Raw genomic sequence first — 23,088 nt, 5'->3', positions numbered from 1 at the left:
ATAAGAGCAGTTCAACACACTCTTATTCTTGGGGGGATGTCTTGCTACAGTCAGAAAGAAAACCAGCTATAGTAATTTAGTGTTGATTAAAAAAAAAATCAACAACTGTGTTTTTGTTTAATGATCACTCTTACCTTCTGGCATCAACCTAATAATTAAAGAAATTTAAATGATTTGTGAATGTGGGAACTGATCCTGCCTAAAAGAACAATAGTATATCAATGGCTATAGGTCAGCTGAATTTCTTTTCTTACTTTACAATTATAAACTATAGCCTACACTTATTAGCTGATCTACCCATGCTCCCAAAGGGCATCAAATAATGGAATCTGAGATTAAACTTTAATATTTCAGTTAAGCCAGAGGAATATGACAACTCTATAGTTAAAAGGTTTATGTATCAGGGTGACACTTCTTGAAACATTAGTTGACATAACTTTGGTTTATTTATTTATTTATTTTTTTGTGAGGAAGATCAGCCCTGAGCTAACATCCATGCTAATCTTCCTCTTTTTGCTGAGGAAGACTGGCTCTGAGCTAACATCTATTGCCAATCCTCCTCCTTTTTATTTTTTCCCCAAAGCCCCAGTAGATAGTTGATAGTTGTATGTCATAGTTGCACATCCTTCTAGTTGCTGTATGTGGGACATGGCCTCAGCATGGCCGGAGAAGCGGTGCAGTGGTGCGCTTCCAGGATCCGAACCGGGGCCACCAGCAGCGGAGGGCGCGCACTTAACTGCTAAGCCACAGGGCAGGCCCCATAACTTTGGTTTTAAAAAAAGATCTCATCAATCTTCATCAGGTTATGTTTTACCATATTTAGAGGAACATGTTAGTATGATGGATTCAGAAATACCAAATTTCATAGACTTAAGTATTCAACAGATTACAGCTAATCAATCATTTCAAAGATTTTTTTTTTCAATATATGCTAAATGAGTGGTTTTGTAAACTGCAGGCCTTATATAGTTCAGTGAACTGGACCAACCTTAAGTTGGATTTTTAAATGTGGATTTTCAAAAAGGATATTGGATCAGTCAGGGTTCAGTCAGAGAAACAAAATCAGTAGGAGATGTATATTAATATGAGATTGATTGCAAGGAAGTGGCTTACATAATTGTGAGACTGGCTGGGTAAATTTGAAATCTGTAGGTTAGGCCGTCAGGAAGAATAGGCTGGAACTCGCAGGCACATACTGAAGCTGCTTTCCACAAGCAGAATTCCTTCCTCTTCAAGGAAACCTCAGCTCAGCTTTTAAGACCTTTTAGTTGATTGAATCAGGCCCACTCTTGCTTAAAGTCAACTGATTATAGAGTGTAATCATATCTACAGAATACCCTCACAGCAACACCTAGGTTAGTGCTTGATTGAATGCCTGGGGACTGTAGCCTAGCCAGGTTGACATATCAAAAAGACCATCACAGATGTCTAGATAGTGGACCAACCCATAATGTGAATCTCAGGTGTAATCTTATGTTCCTCAGTGATGTACCAAATTTGATTAACTCTTTCATGAGTCAAACACATGGCAATTCCAGGAGATGGAGATCAAGAGAGATCTTTTATGTTCGGCTGTCCATGGAATTTATAATAAAGAAATGAAGTGTGGGTGCTAGAGAGAACATTCTCAGAGAAACACGATCTCCACTTTGAAAATAAACATCCCTGCTTTGCCTTTTTTGATTTGAAAACATTCTCTCTTTTTCTCAGCATTGATCTAACAGCAGGCGCCATTATCCTTCACAAATGTTTTCATTGATATTATCTCTAAATGATGATCCAGGGATAGACCTGAGGATGAGTTCTAAATGACCACTTTTCTCTCTATGTTTCAGAAACCTTGGAAATTTTATTGGAGTATGTGAGAGGGGATAAATGAAAGTATTTTCTGTTATACACATTTAAACATGGAGAGATATGATGGGAAAGTAAACTAACTCGTGATAAATAGCATGTGCTGAGGCCTGAGTCTGAATTTAAAATGGTGGTTTTCTAATAAATTTATCATGGGTTAGTGTTTTATTGGTCAAGAGGGGATATTATACTTTATATACAAATGATGAAATTTCTCCCTGGTGCTAATAAATTTTATTCATTTCAGACATTCATGTAGCCAAATGATGTGAATTTTTTGAGTGAATCAGGTCAGCAGATAAAGATGCCAACAAGCCCATGCTTGTTCCTACCTTTTGAAATCTGACTGACTGCCATATCGAAGTTTGTTCAGGTCTGGTGATCCTGCAGTTTCTCAGCCATTTCATGTATTATTTTTTTAATGACTTAAAAGGATAAAATTTCCATTTTTATTCATGTGGATGGCTTGACAAATTTGTACACTCCACATAATTTCTTTCCTAGTTTAGAGAAAATATTAGAATTGCACGTTAGAAATGTTTGGTGCCTCTGCGTGTATGGAAAGGACATCAGATTTCTTTTTTTGTCTTTGTTTTCTTCTCATTCTTATTATTCCATAATACAACCACAAAACCAACAATCTGAGAAGAGTATTAGCTACTATTTATTGAATACCTATGATTTGCCATTCATCATGCTTTGTAATCATCTCTTCTCATCCTTTGCAAACAATTCTGCATTGTGATTTCCATTTTATAGATGAGGAAGCTGAGATTTAGGGAAGTGAAATACCTGGCTTAAGATTCCTGGCATTGGAGCTGGTATTTCAGTTGATGTCTGCCTGTTTCCAAACCCAGATTCTTCTCTACCATCCCATCTGTAGATTTAATTAGTTATTTGACAATATATAAAATTATATATTCCCAGGGAATGGTGATTCCCAAAGCATGAAACCTTAAGTCATCTTTTCCAAATCGACAATCACCTCTAGAAATTGTCTTCATTCAACCTATACGGAAATGTCAAGAATCACCATGAGCCTCTTTAATTCAGACTCTATATTTTGAAATCAGGAACTATGGGGTATTGGTATGGAGGACTTTATTTAAATTATACAAAATTCACTTTTTTACTACATGTGTATTTAAAATCAAATGATATCTAAGCAAATTAATTTTACATTTAAGATTGCAGGGCAAATATTTAGCCTATTTTGTAGGACTGCCTGATTTAAAGCACTTTAGAAGTACCATTAACATACAAATAATTGCTCTGCTCTTTTGAAAGTGGTCTACTTATTATCCATTCATTAGGCCAATCATCAAAGAATTCTGCTTGACAACAATTTGCTAACCTTCTTTAAGTTACTATATTTACTTAAAAGTCATTAACCTGCACTCTTTGAAAATATTGTATAACTGGTTTGGTTTCATACTAATCATGATTGTTTTCTTCAAGTGATTATAATCAGTGAAATGTTTTCTATATATAGAATGTGCTTAGGTCATATGCAGTGGTATTTTTTCGCTCAAAAAAATCTTATTCGCATATCTAGGCAGAAATAAACTGCTGGACTGCATTCAGAAATGACCATTGGACAGATATTTTGATTAATTTCACTTAGTGACACAAAGATTCACGGTTGTAACGGCCCCTGGAGCCACCAGACTACTTAAAGGCATCATAATCCAATCAATGGTTATTATTTTGGAGTATTGTCATTACCCTCATGAAACCAAGAGCCTGGAGTCATGTGGGAGGTTAATAGTGTGACAGCTCAACCCCATCTCAAATGTCTGCATTAAGATTTTTAAAAAAACTTAATTGGTACGTAAGAATCCTCTTACTTCAGCCTAAATTTTCATAATCTGTTTCCAAATCCTGTCTTGCCACTTCAAACAGGTATACATCTCATCTTATGGTAGTGGAAAGGGCAGAGGCAGAAGGAGAAATGTTACTAGAAAAGAGAAGAAAAGTAAGAAAACATCCCTGTAAATTAGGTAATATTTGTTACCAGAAGACACATTTTATTCTCTTTATAATCTCTGTGAATCTATCCATAGTCAGGGAAAGAGATCTCAGTTACAAAGGCATGGTTTGGAACCTTCTTCATGTCCAGATATACTATCCAAAATTATATAGATTATGTACATTAACTTGTGGAAAAATGAAAATCAATTTAAGACAGTAGAGCAGGACAGTAGCCCAGTTTAACTTATAGGAAAACACAAGATTTATAATACTGCTTAATACAAGTTGTCAGGGAGCTGAAACAGTGCCTCGTCAGAACATGGAAAGAGGAATTTTAACCGGAGGATATTTAATGCCATGTAGACACAGAGGTCAAAATAGCTACATGATTCTACATTATTTTTCTCTAATGGAATAAACTTTCTATTCCCTCCCTAACTAGTATTTTTATGTACATAAGTACCTAGGTGTTCACTATACTTGCGTTCTGTGGGACATTTAATCTATAATAATACCCTGCTTCGAACTGCACTACAATGAGATGAAATAGAAATTGCTATCTTCCACTGTAGCTACCGTGCTTTTTGTTAACTGCTATTGTCATTGAGTATCTCAGCTTCATTTCCTGAGTAAATAACATTGAACTTGTTACTGCTAATTTTCTCCCTACATCTATTAAGTATCCATATTGTGGATTTGTTTTTGACATAAGAGCTTAGGTTGATTTCCTTTTATGTTTCAGAAACATGTCAAGGGAAGATTAGCTCAGAGAAAATACCTGTCATGTGCTATAGAGAAGATGGATGAGTGTGTACATTCACTAGAAACTTCTCCGCTACAGAATGGTCTTAAAAAAATGAAATCAGACTACTTGTTTATAAGTGTAAACCATTTTACTTAAAGTCCACTAAACAGCAAAAAAATATTATAGTCAGTGAAATGATTTTTTTAGAAGAAATCACTCCAGTTAACTGGTTTTCTGCCATTCATAATTCCGCTATTTTTAATTCTGCCATTATGCATCTTGGGAGAGATGACATCAACATTTTCTTCTTTCCTTTGCAGTTAGATATACCTACAGGAACAGTAGTTTTTTGGGGTATAGTTCCCTCTATTCCTTTGAGAATCTTACAAAAGGCACAAAGGCACACGTATACTAGATTTTGAATAAAATTTGCAGAGGATCATAAACCGATTTCCCCACCCCCACCCCCACCTCATACAGATGTAATCATCTTCATACATGAATCCTGGACCCTGTTCTAAAAGTATACCATTATTGAGACCTGTGATCTCATCTTAATCAGTTTTGCATCCCTCACAGAATCTGGTATAATGCCTTGAACATAGGTTGGTTCTTAAATATTTGTAGAATTGATCAGCATACAAATAAAATAAGGTCATTTTTACATGTCCATTATAAAGACTAATTATGTTAAAAAAATATCCTGATGACTGAAACAGACTAGAGAGTTCAGAAATAGGCTCACACATATCTGGCTGATAGATTTTTAACAATGGTGCTCAGGTTATTCAATGAAGAAAGTATATCTTTTTAATAAATGTTGCTGTAAGAATTGGATATCCATATGGGAAAAAACTGAACTTTGACCATAGTTTGCACTACACATAAAAATTCAATTTAAGTGGGTCATAGAACTAAACACAGAAGGTAAAAGTATAAAACTTCTAGAAGAAAACATAAGGAAAAATTGTTGTAGTCTTAGAGTAGAAAAAATATCTTTGGACATAAAATACATAAGAAATAAGTGAAAAGCATAGATAAATTTGACCTGTCAAACTTAAAAACTTTTGCTTCTTGAAATATACGGTTAAGAAATGGAAAGGCAAGCCACAAGTTGGGAGAAATTATTCCAATACATATATCCCTGACAAAGTACTTATACCCAGAATATATAAATAACTCTTACAATTCAATAAAAAGAAGATAAACAGCCCAATTAAATCAATGAGAAAAAAAATTGAACAGGAACTTCACAAAATAAGATATACATATGGCACATAACAGATATTCAACCATCAAGAAATGAAAATTAAAACCACAATGAAATACCATTACACACCTGATGGAATGGCTAAAATTAAAGAGACTGACAGTATCAAGTATTGGTAAGGATGTTGCACAACCAGAACTCTCACACACTGCTGCTGGGAATATAAAACAGTACAGCCATTTTGGAAAACAGTTTGGCAGTTTCTTATAAAGTTAAACATTTGAGTACCATATGACTCGCATGATCTTATGTTCCTAGGTATTTCCTAAGAGAAATGAAAACATATGTCCACACAAAAACTTGTGTTCAAATGTTTACAGCAGCTTTATTCATAATAGTCCAGACTAGAAAGAATCCAAAGGTCCATCACCAGGTGAATAGATAAACAAATTGTGATATTTTCATACAATGGAATACTCAGCAATAAAAAGGAGTAATCGACTGATACTCACAATAGAGATGGATCTTGAAATCATTGTGCTGAATGAAAGAAGTTAGACACAGAAAAGTACAAGCTATGTGATTCCATTTATATGATATTCTAGATTAGACCTGAAGTTTTCTCAGACTGAGTGTGTATGTAGGGGTGAGGGAATAGACTGGGAAGGGGTAAAGGGGAACTCTTTAGGCTCATGCAAGTATTCTATATCTTGATTGTGGTGGTAGTTACACGGTGTATATATTTGTCAAAACTCACTGCACTGTACACTTAAAACTGGCACATTTTATTTTATGCAGTTGTATTAGTTTCCTAGGGCTGCCATAAGAAAATACCACAAACTGGGTGGCTTAAAACAATAGAAATTTATTCTCTCACAATTCCAGAAGCTGGAAGTCCCAAATCAAGGTGTTGGCAGGACCCTGCTCTCTCTGAAGACTCCAGGGAAGAATTCTTTCTTGACTCTCCCTAGCTTCTTGCGTTTGTGGGCAATTCTTGGGTTCCCTTGGCTTGTGGCAACCTAACTCCAGTCTGCCTCCAACTTCACTACCCTTTTCCTCTCTGTGTCAAAATTTCCCTCTTCTTAAAAGGACGCCAGCCATTGATTTAGGGCCCACCTCATTTTAACTTGATTATACCTGCAAAGACCCTATTTCCGGATAAGATTATATTCTGAGGTTCAGGGTTTTGGGGACACTATTTTTGGGACACTATTCAACCCAGCACAGCAATATATCTCATCAAAGTGGGTTAAAAATAAGTAGAAAAAATATATCTCATCTTCTTGAAATCTGTTAGTAGTCTTGGAAAAGTCAATACATGTTTTCAAAATATATCACCCCAGAATTGTAGACACTGCCGTGTGCACTTACCCACTTCCATAATGGAGGCATGTTTTTTTCTTAAGGCATAAGTGTCAATTCTCACAGGAAAGTCATATTTGGATTGTTGAATTGCTAATAACACTGCCCAATTAAGAGAAATAACTTGAATTCAGTCACTAACAAAAATCTTATTTAAGAATAGCCACAGGGTTGCTGAAAGAGCAGTAATTCTTTTGGCTCAAATGTGCCTTATTAGTGCCTGTGAATGGGCATTCTGACTAGCACACAGCAGACCTCCTGATCACATCCAACCCACAGTGCAAATTTGATCAGAGTCATTGGGAGACTCAGCAGACTTTTCCTCGGCTGAGGGGGCAGCAGGGGGACACAGCCAAGGAAAGGTCAAGTAGGGCTCTATCAACAAAGTTAACGGGAAATTTAATAGAGCCCTATGGTTTCTTGCTCTGCTTCCTAGCACTGGCTGAGCCCTCTTCCTCTCCATGCTGTATACGTGACCCTATAGAGAAGCTCTGCCCCAGTAATTTGGCACATGTCCACTTAGACGGCGGGAGGCTGGAGCATAGTCGTTCAAATCCCACCATGCACGTTACGCATGTGATGAGCTAAGAGGGGCTGATAAAGCTGGCAGATCAGAACGAGTCAGCTACTGTGAGGAGAATGGATGAAGTAGCTTTAATGACTTGCTTTTGCTTAACTAAGGGATGGAAGATATATCTTCTATGAACAAGCACCACACAGAAGAGTAGGAAGAAAACCTAAATACTTCAGAAGCATAAAATGGTATATTGATAATTACAATAACATACTAATTATGCATATAGCATTTTATAGCTTAGCAATTGTTTTGTTTTGTAAAGAGATTCTTGCAATAAACCCATGAGGTGAGCAAGTGTTAGCTGCATTTTTTGGAGAAGAGAGATGGTTAAGTGACTTGTCCAAGCTAGTGAATGAAACATCTGGGACTCAAATATACTGCCTCTGATGTGCCTATTGCTACTATTATTTTTGTTACTAAGATTGTGATCGTATTCCTGCTGCCTTGGATGGCGCCTCACACAGAGGAGCCGCTCAAGAAATATTTGTCAAGTGAATAAATGAATTGTCCGCTATGTTCACAATATTTTATTTCCATCTTTAACAAAATAGCACTCGATACAGGAAACGCTGATGAGACAAACCAAGCTTTATTCATAAGTGTCATATAGAGGAGGCTTATGTCAGAAGTTTAGCAAATGCTTGTTAAATGAATGAGTAGACATTTCTCAAGTACCCGTCTTTCAGAAAAACACATTTAAAGGATTGAGTATTTAAATAATGCTGCTCCATACATGTTGTCATGCTCTTCTCTTAAGTCAAGTCTAAACACAGCCCTGAAAATTTGTCAAATTGGCGAATACTGACACGTTTCAGTGTTTCTTTCCTGTCATATGTGAAAGAAAGCTATGTTTAACACAGAACTGTCTTAAAGGTCTCAGCTTACATATAATACTCTCTGCAAAGCCCTCTTTGAGTCTGTAAGTCTGGGCCCAAATCAAGTAAATAGAAGCTCCGTGCACTCAGGACAGTGTCTGTCTCAGGTAATCAGGCATTCCAGAGCACATAGGTGATAATTATGAATGAATTCCCAAAAGGATGCCAATACGTGAAACTGCTCATAGGATTAGAATAGTGAATACAGCACTCTTGGCAGTGGCCTACTTGCAGTGATTGGAAAGTTCTGAAATCAAACTGTTCCTCTACTGATATTTACCACTCAAATATTGAAAAAGACTTCATGAACACCAAGCACCAATAAATTTTTATATTTTTTATGATAGATGATGTTAATTTTGAATGAGATTTGGAGGTTCTTAGCACTCTAGGGAATGCCAATGCCTAAAACAGGGAATTTACTAGAAAAACAAAAAATAGCTTCTGGACAAATTCCTCTGGATGTTTAAGATCCTTCGGTCACTTTGATGACGTGGAAAAAATTCTAAACAGAAACATTTTTCACATAGCTTTTATATTACATGTGTAGTTCCACACATTTAAATACATATTTTTACAATTTTTCTCATTTATTTTCATAATTTATTTTGGTATTTTTATGATATAAATTAGACTTTAACACACAGAATGCTGAAGTAGACAGTGTTGATTTTTTTCTACTTCAGAATACTTCCTTCTAGAAAAAGCACTTTCTTGTAGAAAGAGCATGATTTAGGGCACTTCTCTCTTCATCCACTCCCCTTCCCTTTCCTCCCGTCCCCACACCCCGCCCCACCCCAACTATGTTGTATTGGTTGCAGCTGTCAGGCACAAAGCCTTCTCTCTAGGCAAGGTGTGGTCACTTGGCCCAAACTTGGCCAATCATTTTACTCCATCCACCTGCCCACAGCGCTTGGTCCAAGTAAGGGCACATTCTCCAAAGTAGGTCACAAAGTGTTTCCCAGTTGTTGCGTTAACCAGAACTGGTGCAAGGCTCCGAGGGTACAATCCACCACTAGCTGCAGGCATATTCCAGTCTTATTGGAACAGCTAATCTGAGGGACCACTTTGTGTACCAGTGTCCCTGGTTTGCATATGTGCTTTGTAATGTTACTGAAGTTGGATCATGTGAACCAAGAAATTTACCGTTATTGCTCAAATTCAGTTTTGATCCCTAAAAACTGAAAGAGACACCATTAGGCTGTTAGAAGCCTTAGAGTTCAAATCTAATCCCTTTGGACATTCTTGAAGGTTGGTGTAGAAGAGCTTGAGGTCACTTCCAATGTATTCCATTTTATTGTCCCTTAAATCTCATGTTTTGAGGATCAGGGTTTACTTTTCTATTTTCTTACCTTCATATTTTGGGTGATAAAAGTATTTTGTGTAATTCCTCATTAAGATGCAATATTTGTCAATAGCAGATGGAGAAAATATGAAAGATGTTTAAAAAGTGTGAAATGAGTATTCTCTGCCATGAGCACTTTGATAGATCTAAAGTTCAGAAGTAGCTGGCAAATAGGTACCATCTTCCAACTTTTACACATAAAGAAACTGATGTTCAGGGGTTCTAATTTTAATGGCTTAAACTCTGTTTCACCTGTGTTCAAAGCAGTTACCTGAAATAGTCTTTCTAATTTACTCCTTTATCTAGTATTAACATTAAAATATAAGCCAGAGAGAGAGAATAATTATGTAACTGGGGCATTCTGCATATCCATAGATACATATATTTATAATTCATATTTGCAGCATAGTCTTAGCTACTGTTCTTTAAATAACTTTTATCTACATTTAATTACGTATTTATATAAAAATACATTTGTAAGAAGGATTAACATAAGATGTTCTCCTATATGAGAATCTTGAGATGATTGCCAAAGCCTTCTGTTTTTATTTCTAGATCTGATTTCATTACGACTTGAAGAAAAACATTAGTTGATAATTAACTTTCCTTAACATGTGAAAATTAATATTCCCTAAGTGTTTGATATACTTCCATAGGTGCAAAATAGATTTGAAGAGCAATGAACAGATTGGACAACAGCCATTTCAAAAAGAAGAATAAAACAATAAAGGAGGATAATAGTATATATAATTATATACAATAATAATAATAAAGAACAATAATATTGTCTATGATCTTTCTCAGAACTCAGAACTTCTGAGAAAAATACTCTGATATACACTTAAAATTTTGAAATGCAATTATAGGCAAAGAAGCTGCAGAAATCACGTTGGCTCTTTTTGGGTTATCTAAACGCATAATTTTGGCATCTAATACATCCTTTGGAATCAAAAGAGTAATTAAGAAACCATTTACCTGCAAGAAATATAAGCAAGAAAACACTGAATCCAGATAGTTATAAGGTTTTATTTTAGGAAATACTCAGTGATAAAGTATAACCAATTTTAAATGAAAGTAGCAAATAGGCAGTAAAGCTACCTCATCTTAATTTAGTAAACATTTGCCTTCTTGAAATTGAAGCAAAAACTCCAAGATGTAAATTTCCAAAAAGTTCACTTTTTTTTTTGAGCAAGATTGACCCTGAGCTAACATCTGTTGCCAATCTCCCTCCTTTTTTCCTTGTTTCTCCCCAAAGCCCCAGTAGATAGTTGTATGTCATAGTTGTACATTTTTCTAGTTGCTCTATGTGGGATGCCGCCTCAGCACGGCTTGATGAGCAGTGAGTATGTCTGCACCCACGATATGAACCGGGTAACCCAGGGCTGCTGCAGTGGAGAGTGTGTACTTAATCACTGTGCCACCGGGCTGGCCCCAAAAGTTCACTTTATAATTTAACATGAATCCAGTAAATTTTACAAAAAATATAGGATTATCAAAAAAAATATTTTTAAGCAAATAAGAATTACGCAAAATGAGAAGACTCATTTAGGTCCATTCCCTCTCCTCCTGCATTGGATAAGAGCATATGTCCAAGAAAATGTAGCTACTTGAGACACAAAGATGATATGAGTAATACTGATAGATTTATGAAATAATCAGTCTGAATGTATAGGTTTGGAGGGGAGTACCTTAGCAATCAAAATATCTTTGCCATGATAAGGAAAAATTTCCAGTCATACGATTTTGATAGCTTCTTAAAGCACCTGCCATCGTTTATTCTTATGAACTTTTAATTTTTCTTGGAGAAGTCTAGTGTACATCTGTTATTTTTGCCACCCAATAGTCATTCCTCCTTCCTTCTAATAATGACCCATAGTACCCTCCTCTCCCCTATATTTATCCCAGAGGCTTCAAGATAATTGATACCACGCCTGGGCTTCAGAGGAGGAGTGGGTTAAGACGACTAAGAAAATAGCAAATTCCAATCACTTGATTACAATGATTGGTTCAGGGATGAACCATGATCCACATCTGGCCAACCAGGGTCAGGAAGAGTCAATTGTGGAACTCTTGTTTGCGTTATCTAGGAAGCAGTTTTCTCTCAGTGGAGCCCCCAGATACCACCTGAGAATGAAGATTTGTGTGAAGTTAATCTACCCTAAGTTGTTCAGGCATATGAGCCAATATAGTTTCTTTTTTAAAATTTGAGTTAGAAATTCGAAATGGCTTTTCTGAATGCAGCAGACGGAGTTCTTGTTGATAATGATATGAGAATAGAAATCAACTGGGGAGCTTGTTAAAATTACAAATTCTCAGACCCCACCTCAGACCAACTGAATCCGTATCTCTAGAAAAGAGTCCTGGGATTTGGTATTTTGACACAAGTTCCTGGTGGATTTTATAATCACTAAAGTTTGAGAAACACTCTCTTGAGGAATTCCTTAGGACTAGCAGTTGAATGTTATTCAACTTGAGAAAAAACACATATTTTAGAGCTGACAGAAGTGGGTTCAGGCCCCAGCTTTTCACTGACTAACTAGGTGACTTATGGCAAGGTACATAATTACCCTAGATTCATTTTCCTTGTCAATAAACTAGCAACAATAGTGTTTCACACATCAGTGGTTTTTTTTTTTTTTTTTGAGGAATATTGGCCCTGAGCTAACATCTTGTTGCCAATCTTCCTCTTTTTTTTCTTTTTTCTCCCCTAAGCCCCCAGTACATAGTTGTATACCCTAGTTGTAGGTCCTTCTAGTTCTTCTATGTGGGAAGCCTCCTCAGCATGGCTTGATTAGCAGTGAGTAGGTCTGTGCCGAGGATCTGAACCAGTGAAGCACAGACCACTGTAGTGGAATGCGCAAACTCAACCGTTGCACCACTGGAAGGCCCCATCGGTGTTGTTTTGTATAGTAAATGAGATAATGTATATAAGATTCTTAACACAGCATGTTGCACATAATGAGTATTTCATTTCATTAATGTTTATTATATTATTGAATTTATTATCAGAATAAGGCAAACTCTTGTGAAACATTGGGAAAACAGTCGAAATTGAGGAAACTTGAGTCACACCTTCACTATTGAAAGTTTATCGGATAGAATTGAGCAATGGGCTATATCCAACGCTGATAAATATATTAAATGTACTATTTTTACCAAATATTTGGCTTGTATTTATATGTTACTTTATTTTTCACAGTTGATGCAAGAACAAATTTAATTAAATTTATTCTTTCATTCAATAAATCCATTCATTCATTCAGTCAGTCAGTCAGTCGGTCAGTTTGACCTCAATGTGCAAGGTCATATTGAAAAGGCCTTTGGTCTACAAAGCACATTTGAAAAGGCCAAAAATTTAGTCTGAAAGAAATCACTTTCATAGCTTTCAGTCCAAAGAGAGTCCCAATTTGACCCAAAAGAATCCAGAGGAAAAAGAAATATTGTTACTTGTTTTAAAGTCTTGCTTAGAGGTCTTCCCTCTCAGATGGATAAATGTGAGAAAAGAATACCAGGATAAAGTTTTCATTTAACATTACCATATAGCAAGGTAAGCACTATGTTAGCATAACAGCTGGCTACAGAATTCCTTCTACAGAAGAAATGGTCTTCAGGAAGAAAGAAAATTAGCTGCTTGAGTTAGGAGGTAAGAGCTTAAAGCTCTGTCAGCAACAGGCTGAACAACAAAAGAGTCAGTGATGCTCCTCTGAAGGAAAGAATGAGAGGCATGTGTATTTTTGCTCCTGAAAGTAAGGAATAGAACAGAACAGAGAGACAAAGAAGGGAAGGGAAAGAGAGAAGAGTCTGAGAGATTGTGTAATGACAGGGACTGCATGGTTGCAGGGTCAGTGGAACTTTCCTTCTGGTAAAATGGCTAAAGAACATTTTTAAATTGGAATGTTGGCATTGCTATAATTAATGTAAAACCCTTCTAGGCCTTCTCTCTCTTTCCTGTCTTCAATCCAATCTCAAGTAAAGTCTACTACTTACACTTCTATTCTTTTGTTTGTTTATTTTTAATGAGGAAGTGGCTGAGTCCATGAGATGCCCAGCAGAATCTGGCTGCACACAAACAAGAACCTGGGCTGATATATCCCACTCCACCCATCTGGAAGTTCATAGAAACCTTAGAGGGGGCCTTGGATCCTAATCCGATATGGAATTTCAGGTAAATCCCCTACAGACCCCTCCCCTCACTTATATTTTAGATCCTAAAGGGTGAGTAGGTTACAATTGTCTAGTTACTAGTATTGATAATTAACACCACTATAGCTTTGTAAGCTATAAAGTATATGTATATAATTATGGTATCTGATTCAATCTACATAAGAAATCTGTGAGGTAGGCAAGCTAAATATTATTATCCTTGTATTATAGATGAAAATAAAGCAAAATGAAACTAACTTAAACTCAGAGAAGTTAGACATCTGTTCAAGGCCCAGCGGCTGGTAACAGCAAGGCAAATTTTTTGACTGGGAACTGCATCATTCCAGGTTCATGCTCCCAGTTGCCAAATGTGGAGGGTCCATAAAAACCTACCACAATTGTGAGCTGATCTTCTAGACAATAGCTGAGGACTCACCTCTACCAGACATGACTTTATACACTTGAACCCAACTTGTCTGTGCAGTAACGATGAAACTCCTGACTCTATCTCCTTATCTCCAAGATATCTTCTCTAATCTCTTTGGATTTGGCATTTGTCTCTTTTTTGTCATTGCACTTTAGACTGTACGGTCTTGTATGGACTGAGCTTTTCTCAGTCTTGGCATATTGGTTTCCTGCATTGCTATAACAAGTTACCACAAATTTAGTGGCTTCAAACAACAGAAATTTATCCTCCGCTAGTTCTGCAAGCCAGAGTCCGAAATCTGGGTTGAAATCAAGGTGTCAGCAGGGCTGTACTCCTTCCAGAGTCTCTAGAGGAGAATCCATTCCTTGCCTCTTCCAGCTTCTGGTGGCTCTAACCTTCCTTGGCCTGTGGTCACATCACTCTCATCTCTGCCTCCATGGTCACATTGCTTTCTCCTCTTCTGTGTCTGTGTCAAATCTCCCTCTGTCTCTCTTTTATAAGGGCACTTGTGACTTCATTTAGAGCCCATCCAAATAATCCAACATTATCTCCCCATCTCAAAATCCTTAACTTAATCATATCAGCAAAGACTCTTTTTCCATTCCCTATAAGGTAAAATTTGCAGGGGGTATCAGGATCTGATATCTTTGGGCACCATTATTCAACCTATTGCACTCTATCCTCTTGAATGAAGATACTCCATGTCCTCCTGCTTTTGGTCCTGGAGAGTTCCATTTCCTGCTCGAAACCAGGGCAACCCTCACTCTCATGCAACACTTTCTGGAGTCTTTGGTTATTGTGCCCAGCCTGAAGGTCTTTTCCTTAAACCACATTGCTGCATACTCTGACAATTTATGCCACAGATGAATTTGACTTGGAAATCACCCAGGTTTCTATAATAATCATTGTGAGTTAATTTTTAAAACACATAAGATCTAGTTACTCTTCCAATTAATTCCCATTGCTCTCCTCTTCTTCATGGTATAACTTCTTTTGAGAGTTATTGGATATGCATTATATTTTCTCCATAAGTTCCCATGCCATCTTTGATCCATTGTAATCTGACTGCCACCTCCACACTTTCACTGAAACTCCTCTTACTTTGGTCACCAATAACTAGTATGACCATATAAATCATCATCCAAATGAGGATATTTTGAAAGTGAAAGTAGATACTATACTATGCTAACTACTGTTCTAGACACTAACTACACTAGGGCATGATTCATAAACTGGGACAGTCCCAAGAAATAGTGGGCATGGTTATCCTTTCACGATTTCCATGTTGACAAAGTCACACTATCTTTGTCTTATCCAGCATCTCACCAACTTTTTAACACAACTGAACCCTCCCTCCTTTTCCAATGCTTTTTTTCTCTCTTCTAATGCCATACCAATGCTTCTTCCTATTATTTTCCTCTAACAGGAAACTCCTGTATTTTTCCCCATTTTTTTCCTGTTACTGGCCATCCTTTCTAAGCCTGCTCATCTAGTTGCTCCTTTTTCACCCAATATCTATGTTCTGGACTCTCTCAGGGTCAGTTTGGGCCCAACATTCTCTCTCCATCGAGTACATTTCTGTGACTTTAGATGTCATCTATATGCTGGCAACTGCTAAATTAATGTCTTCAGACCAGATCTTTCTTATGTGTTCCAGAATCAAATATTCAACCACATTTTATGTCTCTGCTTGGATATCACAGAAGCCCTTTAAAAATTATACTTTTTTTTCCTGTACATACCCATACCCAAAATTGTTTCATGTTACTACCAACTTAAAGGCTGTTCAAGCCAGAAACCCATCCCCGTCTAATCCATTTGCAAATATGCTTGTTTCTACCTCTAAAACACATTTCACATGTACCCACTTCATCACCATTGAAACAATCATCACACCTTTCATGCAGCTTTTTTTCATTTTGGCTACTTAGAATTCTTTTTCTATACTATAGCCAGATTGATATACTGATGCATAACTGATATACTATTTTTCTAAGTATTAAATTAATAAAATTTCTATTCACTTTAAATTTTGATGCCCTGTGGCTTCATAACAATTGACTCAATGGTTTCAGTGCCTCAGAGGTAATGAAGGTATACTAATATAATACCCACATAGTGAAGGTTTCCAAGATATGACATAAGGAGGATTTTTGTCATACCTGAAAAGGAAGCAGAAAGTTTCTGTTGGACAAGACATGGTACATCAGTGGGCAGGGATATGCAAAGAGAAATGAAAATATTAAGAGGTCACGTCTAAGGATCCTGACACCCCTTTGTAGGGTAAAACCCTTGGATGAGGAGGCAAGGGATAATAGAAACCCTAGTAGATAGGGAGGGAAGGCAAAACCAGAAGACTCTTGTCCATTGTGGCTTATAGAATTCTTGGAAAAGGACATCTTAGAAGGCAGGGTATTGCTACAGAGGAAAATTATGGCTTGATGTGCTGGGTGGAGAGAGTACTGGTGGTAACACCTATATATGACAAGTAAGAAGTGCAATTATTCCAGTACGCTCTCAGTGAGGCATTTGGGAGACATCTGAGTTGAGAGTCATTGAGTCTGCCATAGGATTGTGATGGGCAGGGGGAGGGAACTCTCAAATTGAGTTGCGTAGTGAATAATCTAGTGGGGGACCAGGTGGAAGACAAGGCTGAGACTCAGAGAATTAATAGTGCGAGAAAGAGCTCAGATTGGGCCAAGTCAGTGAGAGGAATTATGAGTTCCTATTGTACTGAGAGAAAAGACCTTCAGTGTCTCCAGATGCAAACCTTGGCAGTAAAGGCCACTAGAGGTCCCAATGATAAGATGGAATAAGGGCTAATTCATTGGAAGTGGTGAGGATCCATATTTGATCAAGCATACCGTGAGAACATACATGCTTTCCCAGAAGCCATCTTGAAAAGAACTGGCAACGGTAGGGCCTTTGCAAAGAGAAATGCAGATGTGGCAGGGAGTTACAACTTTGAATTTCATGACTTTATCCGAAAAAGTAAAGTTAGCCAGCAAGTTTCTGTCAGCTAAACAGAGAGAATGCTTTCAATGGAAAAGAAACAGACTCCAGTCATTGACAAGATTGGGATTTATCTCACTACCCAGCAAGATTTGGGAATCAGGAGTAAGACAGCAGCAATTATAGACACTAAGGAGTGCTACATGATTTTGCACATCTGAGGTAGTGTGTACAATTATTTTTAATCTTAGTACACATATATTATATCTTAACTCTCTTCTTCTTTGTGCCCCCAAATGGCTCCCATTTCCTTTGAAATCTAAACTCAGTAGTATATGTTAGAAGAAGCAGCATGATCTGGCCCAACTCTATACCCTAACCTCTTCATTCCATTCTTCCCTCTTGCTCAGTGAAGTGCAATGGCACTAACCATCCGTCCATTACTTGGATAAGCCAAGTTCTTTCCCAATCTGGGCCTTTGCTCAGCTTTTTCCTCCTTCTGGAATGTTCCATGTTCCCAATATTCCCTTGGACGACCGCTTTGTATCCTGTGGTTTCAGTTTGTGTTACCCCCATGAAGAAGTCTTGCCCTATATAAAATAAGTATCTCCATTCCCCATCAATAATTGTTAATAATCTCTAAAGATATAATATTTCGATACCACGATCTTAGTTTATAGCACTCATTACAATTATAATTATGGCACCAATCTGTTCTTTGTTTCCACAAGTAAATTATAAACTCCATGAGGGCAGAGATCATGTTCATGTTGATCACTGTTGTTTTTCCAGTACCAGCTCAGTCATTGGTACATAGTTAATATTCCACAGATATTTGTGAATGAAAGAAGAGAAAACTTCCATATTCGATAGTTCCTTACTAGTAACAGAATAAAATTAAATATCTTAGATCACCATTACATAACTTTCATTGACTTTGTAAATGTACTTCCTTTTTTCCCACAAACCATATACTCCAAAAAAAATAAAACACTTGAAATATTTATTAGTTCCAATTTTTGTCGTATAAATTCTTACCTTTGTATGTTTTCGCTCATATAACTTCTTTTATCTGAATAGTCCTTTTCTATCTCTAAAGATTTTAGTCTTATTTATTATTTAAAGCCCTACCCACATACCCCCTTCCCCACAAGGCTTCTATAAACCTTAGTTTGATGCTCTGTATTTTGATGGAATTTTGTCTTTATCTGTCTAAAGGTATCTAACAGTCTCATTTGTACTAGAGTCACATATATATATATATATATACGTATACAGATACATACATTTTTCTTTTCTGTGAGCATATAAATGTTTATGATATATAGATTTATCCTTTAGTTTGTTGGTACCTTTAGCACTATACCTTACAGGTGAATAACTTTTTTATGTATCTACATGCATGCTACAAATCATACCTATAAAGTTAGAACCACAACCAAACCACAAATTTGCTATATTCCCATCTGTATTTTTTAAGATGTAATGTTTTAACATGAAAAGGTTCACAAATGTCAAGGGGAAAGATCGAGTGCAGAGATGGAAAGAACAGAAGTAGCATTCATTAATCTTTTGCCAAGTACTAGAAATTGTACTAGGGGCTTTATATACATGTCTAATTTAAATTTAAGCCTACAATATCACAATGAAGTACATGTTCTAGTTAATTTTTTGAAACATTCTATTTAGGGAAGAAATAGGAACAATTCATGACAAATAAAGCGTCACATCTAAAAAACTAAAATGCTACCATTGTTAAGAGAGTTCCACACCAAAGAACAGTTTTTGCTTTAATAAAAAGAACAGAAAAGTAGCTGAGGAAATCCTCCACAGATTCAAAGAATAGTACAAGAATTAAATCCTTAAGAAATATTAAGAAGGTGAAAAATTGTTCTACTAAAGGGTATTTTGTCAAACTCACGTAGAAAGTCAGAATAGATATTAGCAAAGACAGGGAAATTAAAGGACTGTCATTAATTTATAAAGAAGAATGTTAATTAAAACCTGAAAAGAATCTGGGAAAAATTACTTCTGTTATTTATTTCAAGAAATCTTTTGAACTGCTAATGAGAACATTTGGATTATCTCAGGAATAATTGCCTTAGTATTTATTGTATCAAATTATGAGTTTCTATAGCTAAGGAGAAGGAGAGAGATTAGTCACAAATGAAAGGAAAAGGACACGGCAATATGGAAATAAGAAATTTCTAAATAAAAAAATAGGTTAAGCTTAGACTTAGGTAAATAGAAAGTAGGATAAAATCTAGGTGCTTTAAAAAAATATCTAGGATTTGACAATTACAATGGTATCTGCAGAGCTGCCCCTTACACTCCATCCCGTTTTCCCACTATTATATCCATGACTCAGAAAAACTAGGTTAGAAGAAGGAGGACGAGGAAGAGAAGGGGAAGAAGAAGAAGACATTATTACCGAAAAGCAGGACCTTTCTGCAGAATCCAGAAAGTTGTTTTCTCCACTAACTCCAAGGCCAACAAAATTTTAAGAATGCACAATAGATACCTCACAATTCTCGCCATCTTGCCCTGAACTTATGCAAAATGATCTTCAGTTCATAAGTGCAAAGTTAATACCAACCCAAAATCCAGCAGGTATCACTGGCTGCCTCAAAAAGCGTCAAGCACATGGCAGTTTTTTATTCCTCTCTTTAATCTCTCTACAGCACATTCATCTGTTTACTACAAACTGTCAGACCAGAACTCAGCAGAAAGGGCAAGAGAGGAACTAATGAGCTTGGGTACATTTCTCATCTTACAGCACTGCTGGTAGAGGTAGAGAAGAGAAGAGATGGGGCATCAGTTTATTTTTGAGCTTTGCTCCTTTTCATATGCTTCCCTTGGCAGTCTGAGAGCCAGGTAGAGGAAAGGGAAGACACTCTATCTATGCAGCAGAGTTATACTAGATGAAAGCCGGTGAGATAGTGGGAACTTTGCAGGATAACTGACTAGCTGTGTCTCAGGGAAAAGTCTACAGAACACAATGGGTCGTGAAATGAGGCTAGAAACAATTCAAATGCACAGAAGGTTGACACGCATTGATCTGAATAGATTTTCCTTCATTTCAGAGTAAATAAAAAAAAGATGCTTAAATCTAAACTAAAGAGAAGAATAGGCTAAAGTAATGAGACATAACAGGCTTATAGGATAACTCTTTTATAAAACCAGAAAGAGGTTATTTCATAGAAAACTGGCATTTTTCAAATTATAAAGAAATATCAACTCTATGAAACAGAATTGGAATGTAATGAAGAGAGAATAGGATGAGATAAAAAGAAAACATGATGGAATGTAGAAGAAGATGAATAAGAAAAGGAAAAATTACAAAGAAATTAAAAATGCAATTGCAGAATTAAAACCATTATTGGAGGCAGTAAAAGACAGATTTAACTTTACAAAAGTAGAAACAGTAATGTGACTAGAACTGAGAGGAGGCAAATAATGTTTAGAGAAAAGAGTAATGCATGAAAAAAAAAAATGAGGACGTGAAATGATAGGATGGAGATCAGGAAGTATATTTAAGAATTATAGGCATACCTTTACAACACATTAAAATTATTAGAACAAACAAGTAATCAATGAATTGAAGAAAATTTTCATGAAAGAAAGGCAGTATCAATCTTTCTGGATTCAAGCTCTGGGTAGACCTCTCTGACCTCCCACTTTGTTTCAGACCTATTAAATTTCCTATATGCATGTTAATACAATTTGCTATCTATCTTCATTATAGCGTCATAGGGTATTTAAGAAAAGAGTATTTCATTCTTCAACCACTCCAAAATCCTTCCCATAAAAATATTTGCAATGGAGAGAGTAGTTAGTTTATCCCTTGGCCTTCTCCTCTTTAGGTCAGACACCAGTAATCCATTTTTTTTTTCTTCAAATAACCAGTTTTCCATGGAGATAATCATCTCTGGTAGTCTTCTATGATAGCACAACATAATTTTGTAAGATATGATTACATAAATTGAATATGATAGTGTAATATGTGAGATAAAATAGACTGTGGTAAATAATGTTGCTTCTATTTCTTGCATATCAAACTCCTTTAACATTTTGGTGTTAATATATTTTTATTTCAGGAATCACAGAATAAATATCAGTATTTATAGGAGATGGTTCTGGAATATCCTTATTTGGAGATTTTTAAAAACTGTGGCAAAATATACATAACATAAAACTTACCGTTTTAACCATTTTTAAGCGTACAGCGCAGTTCAGTAGCATTAAGTACATTCGTGTTGTGCTACCATCACCACCATCCACATGCAGAACTTTTTTCATCTTCCAAAACTGAAACTCTGTAGCTGTTAAGTAATGACTCCCTATTCTCCTATCTTCCCTGCCCCTGGCAACCACCATTCTACTTTCTGTCTCTATGAATTTGACTACTCTAGGTACCTCATATAAGTGGAATCATACATTATTTGTTCTTTTGTAATGAGCTTATTTCACTTAGCATAATGTCCTCAAGGTTCATTCATTCTGTAGCACGTGTCAGAACGTCCTTTTTTAAGGCTGAATAATATTGCATTGTATGTATATACCACATTTTGTTTATTCATTCATCTATTGATGAATACTGGGGTTGCTTTCATCTTTTGGCTATTGTGAATAATGTTGCTATGAACATGAGTATCTAAATATGTGTTCAAGTCCCTGCTTTCAATTCTTTCCAGTATATACCCAGAAGCAGATTTGTTGGATCATATGGCAATCTATGTTTAATTTTTCGAGGAACCATAATACTGTTTTTCACAGTGGCTGTACTAGTTTACTTTCCCATTTGCGATGCACATGTGTTCCAATTTCTCCAGATCCTTGGCAATCTTAAACACAACTTTTTTCTCTAGGTGGAATGATTACGAGTTGAAGAAGATGGGAAGAGCTAGAAGAACTTTCAAGCCCTATCTTGTCATCTATGATGCATTGCCTTCAAAATAACTTATTGAGTAGTTCTCTACTTGCCCCAAAAAGTTAATAAAACTTTTGTTAGTACATGACTTTCTCTTAAAGAACAGAATACATATCCAACTTAATCTTTCAATATTCGTAGCAATATATTGTTCAACGCATATGTGTCCCCATGTTCTGCTGTCAATATTGTAAGAATGAAATATCTGGAGGGTAGAGAGAGCATTACACTATTTGGTGTTGGTGTGTTGAAATGGGAACAAAGATGGAAGGATCTTGTCTTGAGTTAATTCCTCAAAAATACACTCTGACATGAAGATTTGCGTATAAGTGATATATTGTGAAGTGCTCCTGGGAGAAACCATTAGAGGAACGGAGGAAGAGGGAAAGAGAAAGGAGATGAGCCAAACAAGGGTACGATGTCTAGGGTGCAATATTGTGAAGCAGTCTCTCTTCACAGAGAGTTGCTTTGGTTCAGTCCTGCAGGGGAACTCCAGCGATAAGTTGGGGTACAGCTCAGAGTTGTCTCAGTCAGGGGCAAAGAACTGGAGTATTTATCAGCTATTGGTAAGGTCTGATCAGGTGCTCCCAGCTCTCCTGTGCATGCAGCCTGAGGCAGCCCTCCAACAAAAAGACATGAGTATTGGCTGTTGGGATTGAAAGCACACCAGGCATGTGCATGAAAACGGTATAAGGAG

At 36.5% G+C, this 23,088-nt stretch overlaps 1 long non-coding RNA gene across 2 annotated transcripts in view; it reads left to right on the top strand.

Annotated features, from left to right (window-relative positions):
* LOC147915317 (uncharacterized) overlaps positions 1-22,474 on the top strand; it is a 54,208-nt gene extending 31,734 nt beyond the window's left edge. The window contains exons 2-3 of one of the 2 annotated variants that reach the window (XR_015554224.1): positions 13,965-14,104; positions 22,330-22,474. This is a non-coding gene — a long non-coding RNA (uncharacterized LOC147915317). Of the gene's footprint in view, positions 1-13,960; positions 14,105-22,329 lie in introns of both variants that reach the window. The other variant, XR_015554225.1, reaches the window with a different exon arrangement.
* The last annotated feature ends 614 nt before the right edge of the window (positions 22,475-23,088 follow it).

Source organism: Ceratotherium simum, chromosome 14, assembly GCF_057802395.1.
Source record: "Ceratotherium simum simum isolate JZ-2026a chromosome 14, ASM5780239v1, whole genome shotgun sequence".
In the NCBI taxonomy this organism is placed as follows: Eukaryota; Metazoa; Chordata; class Mammalia; order Perissodactyla; family Rhinocerotidae; genus Ceratotherium; species Ceratotherium simum.
Note: the sequence above shows the minus strand (reverse complement) of the source record. Positions and strands in the feature narration are given on the sequence as shown.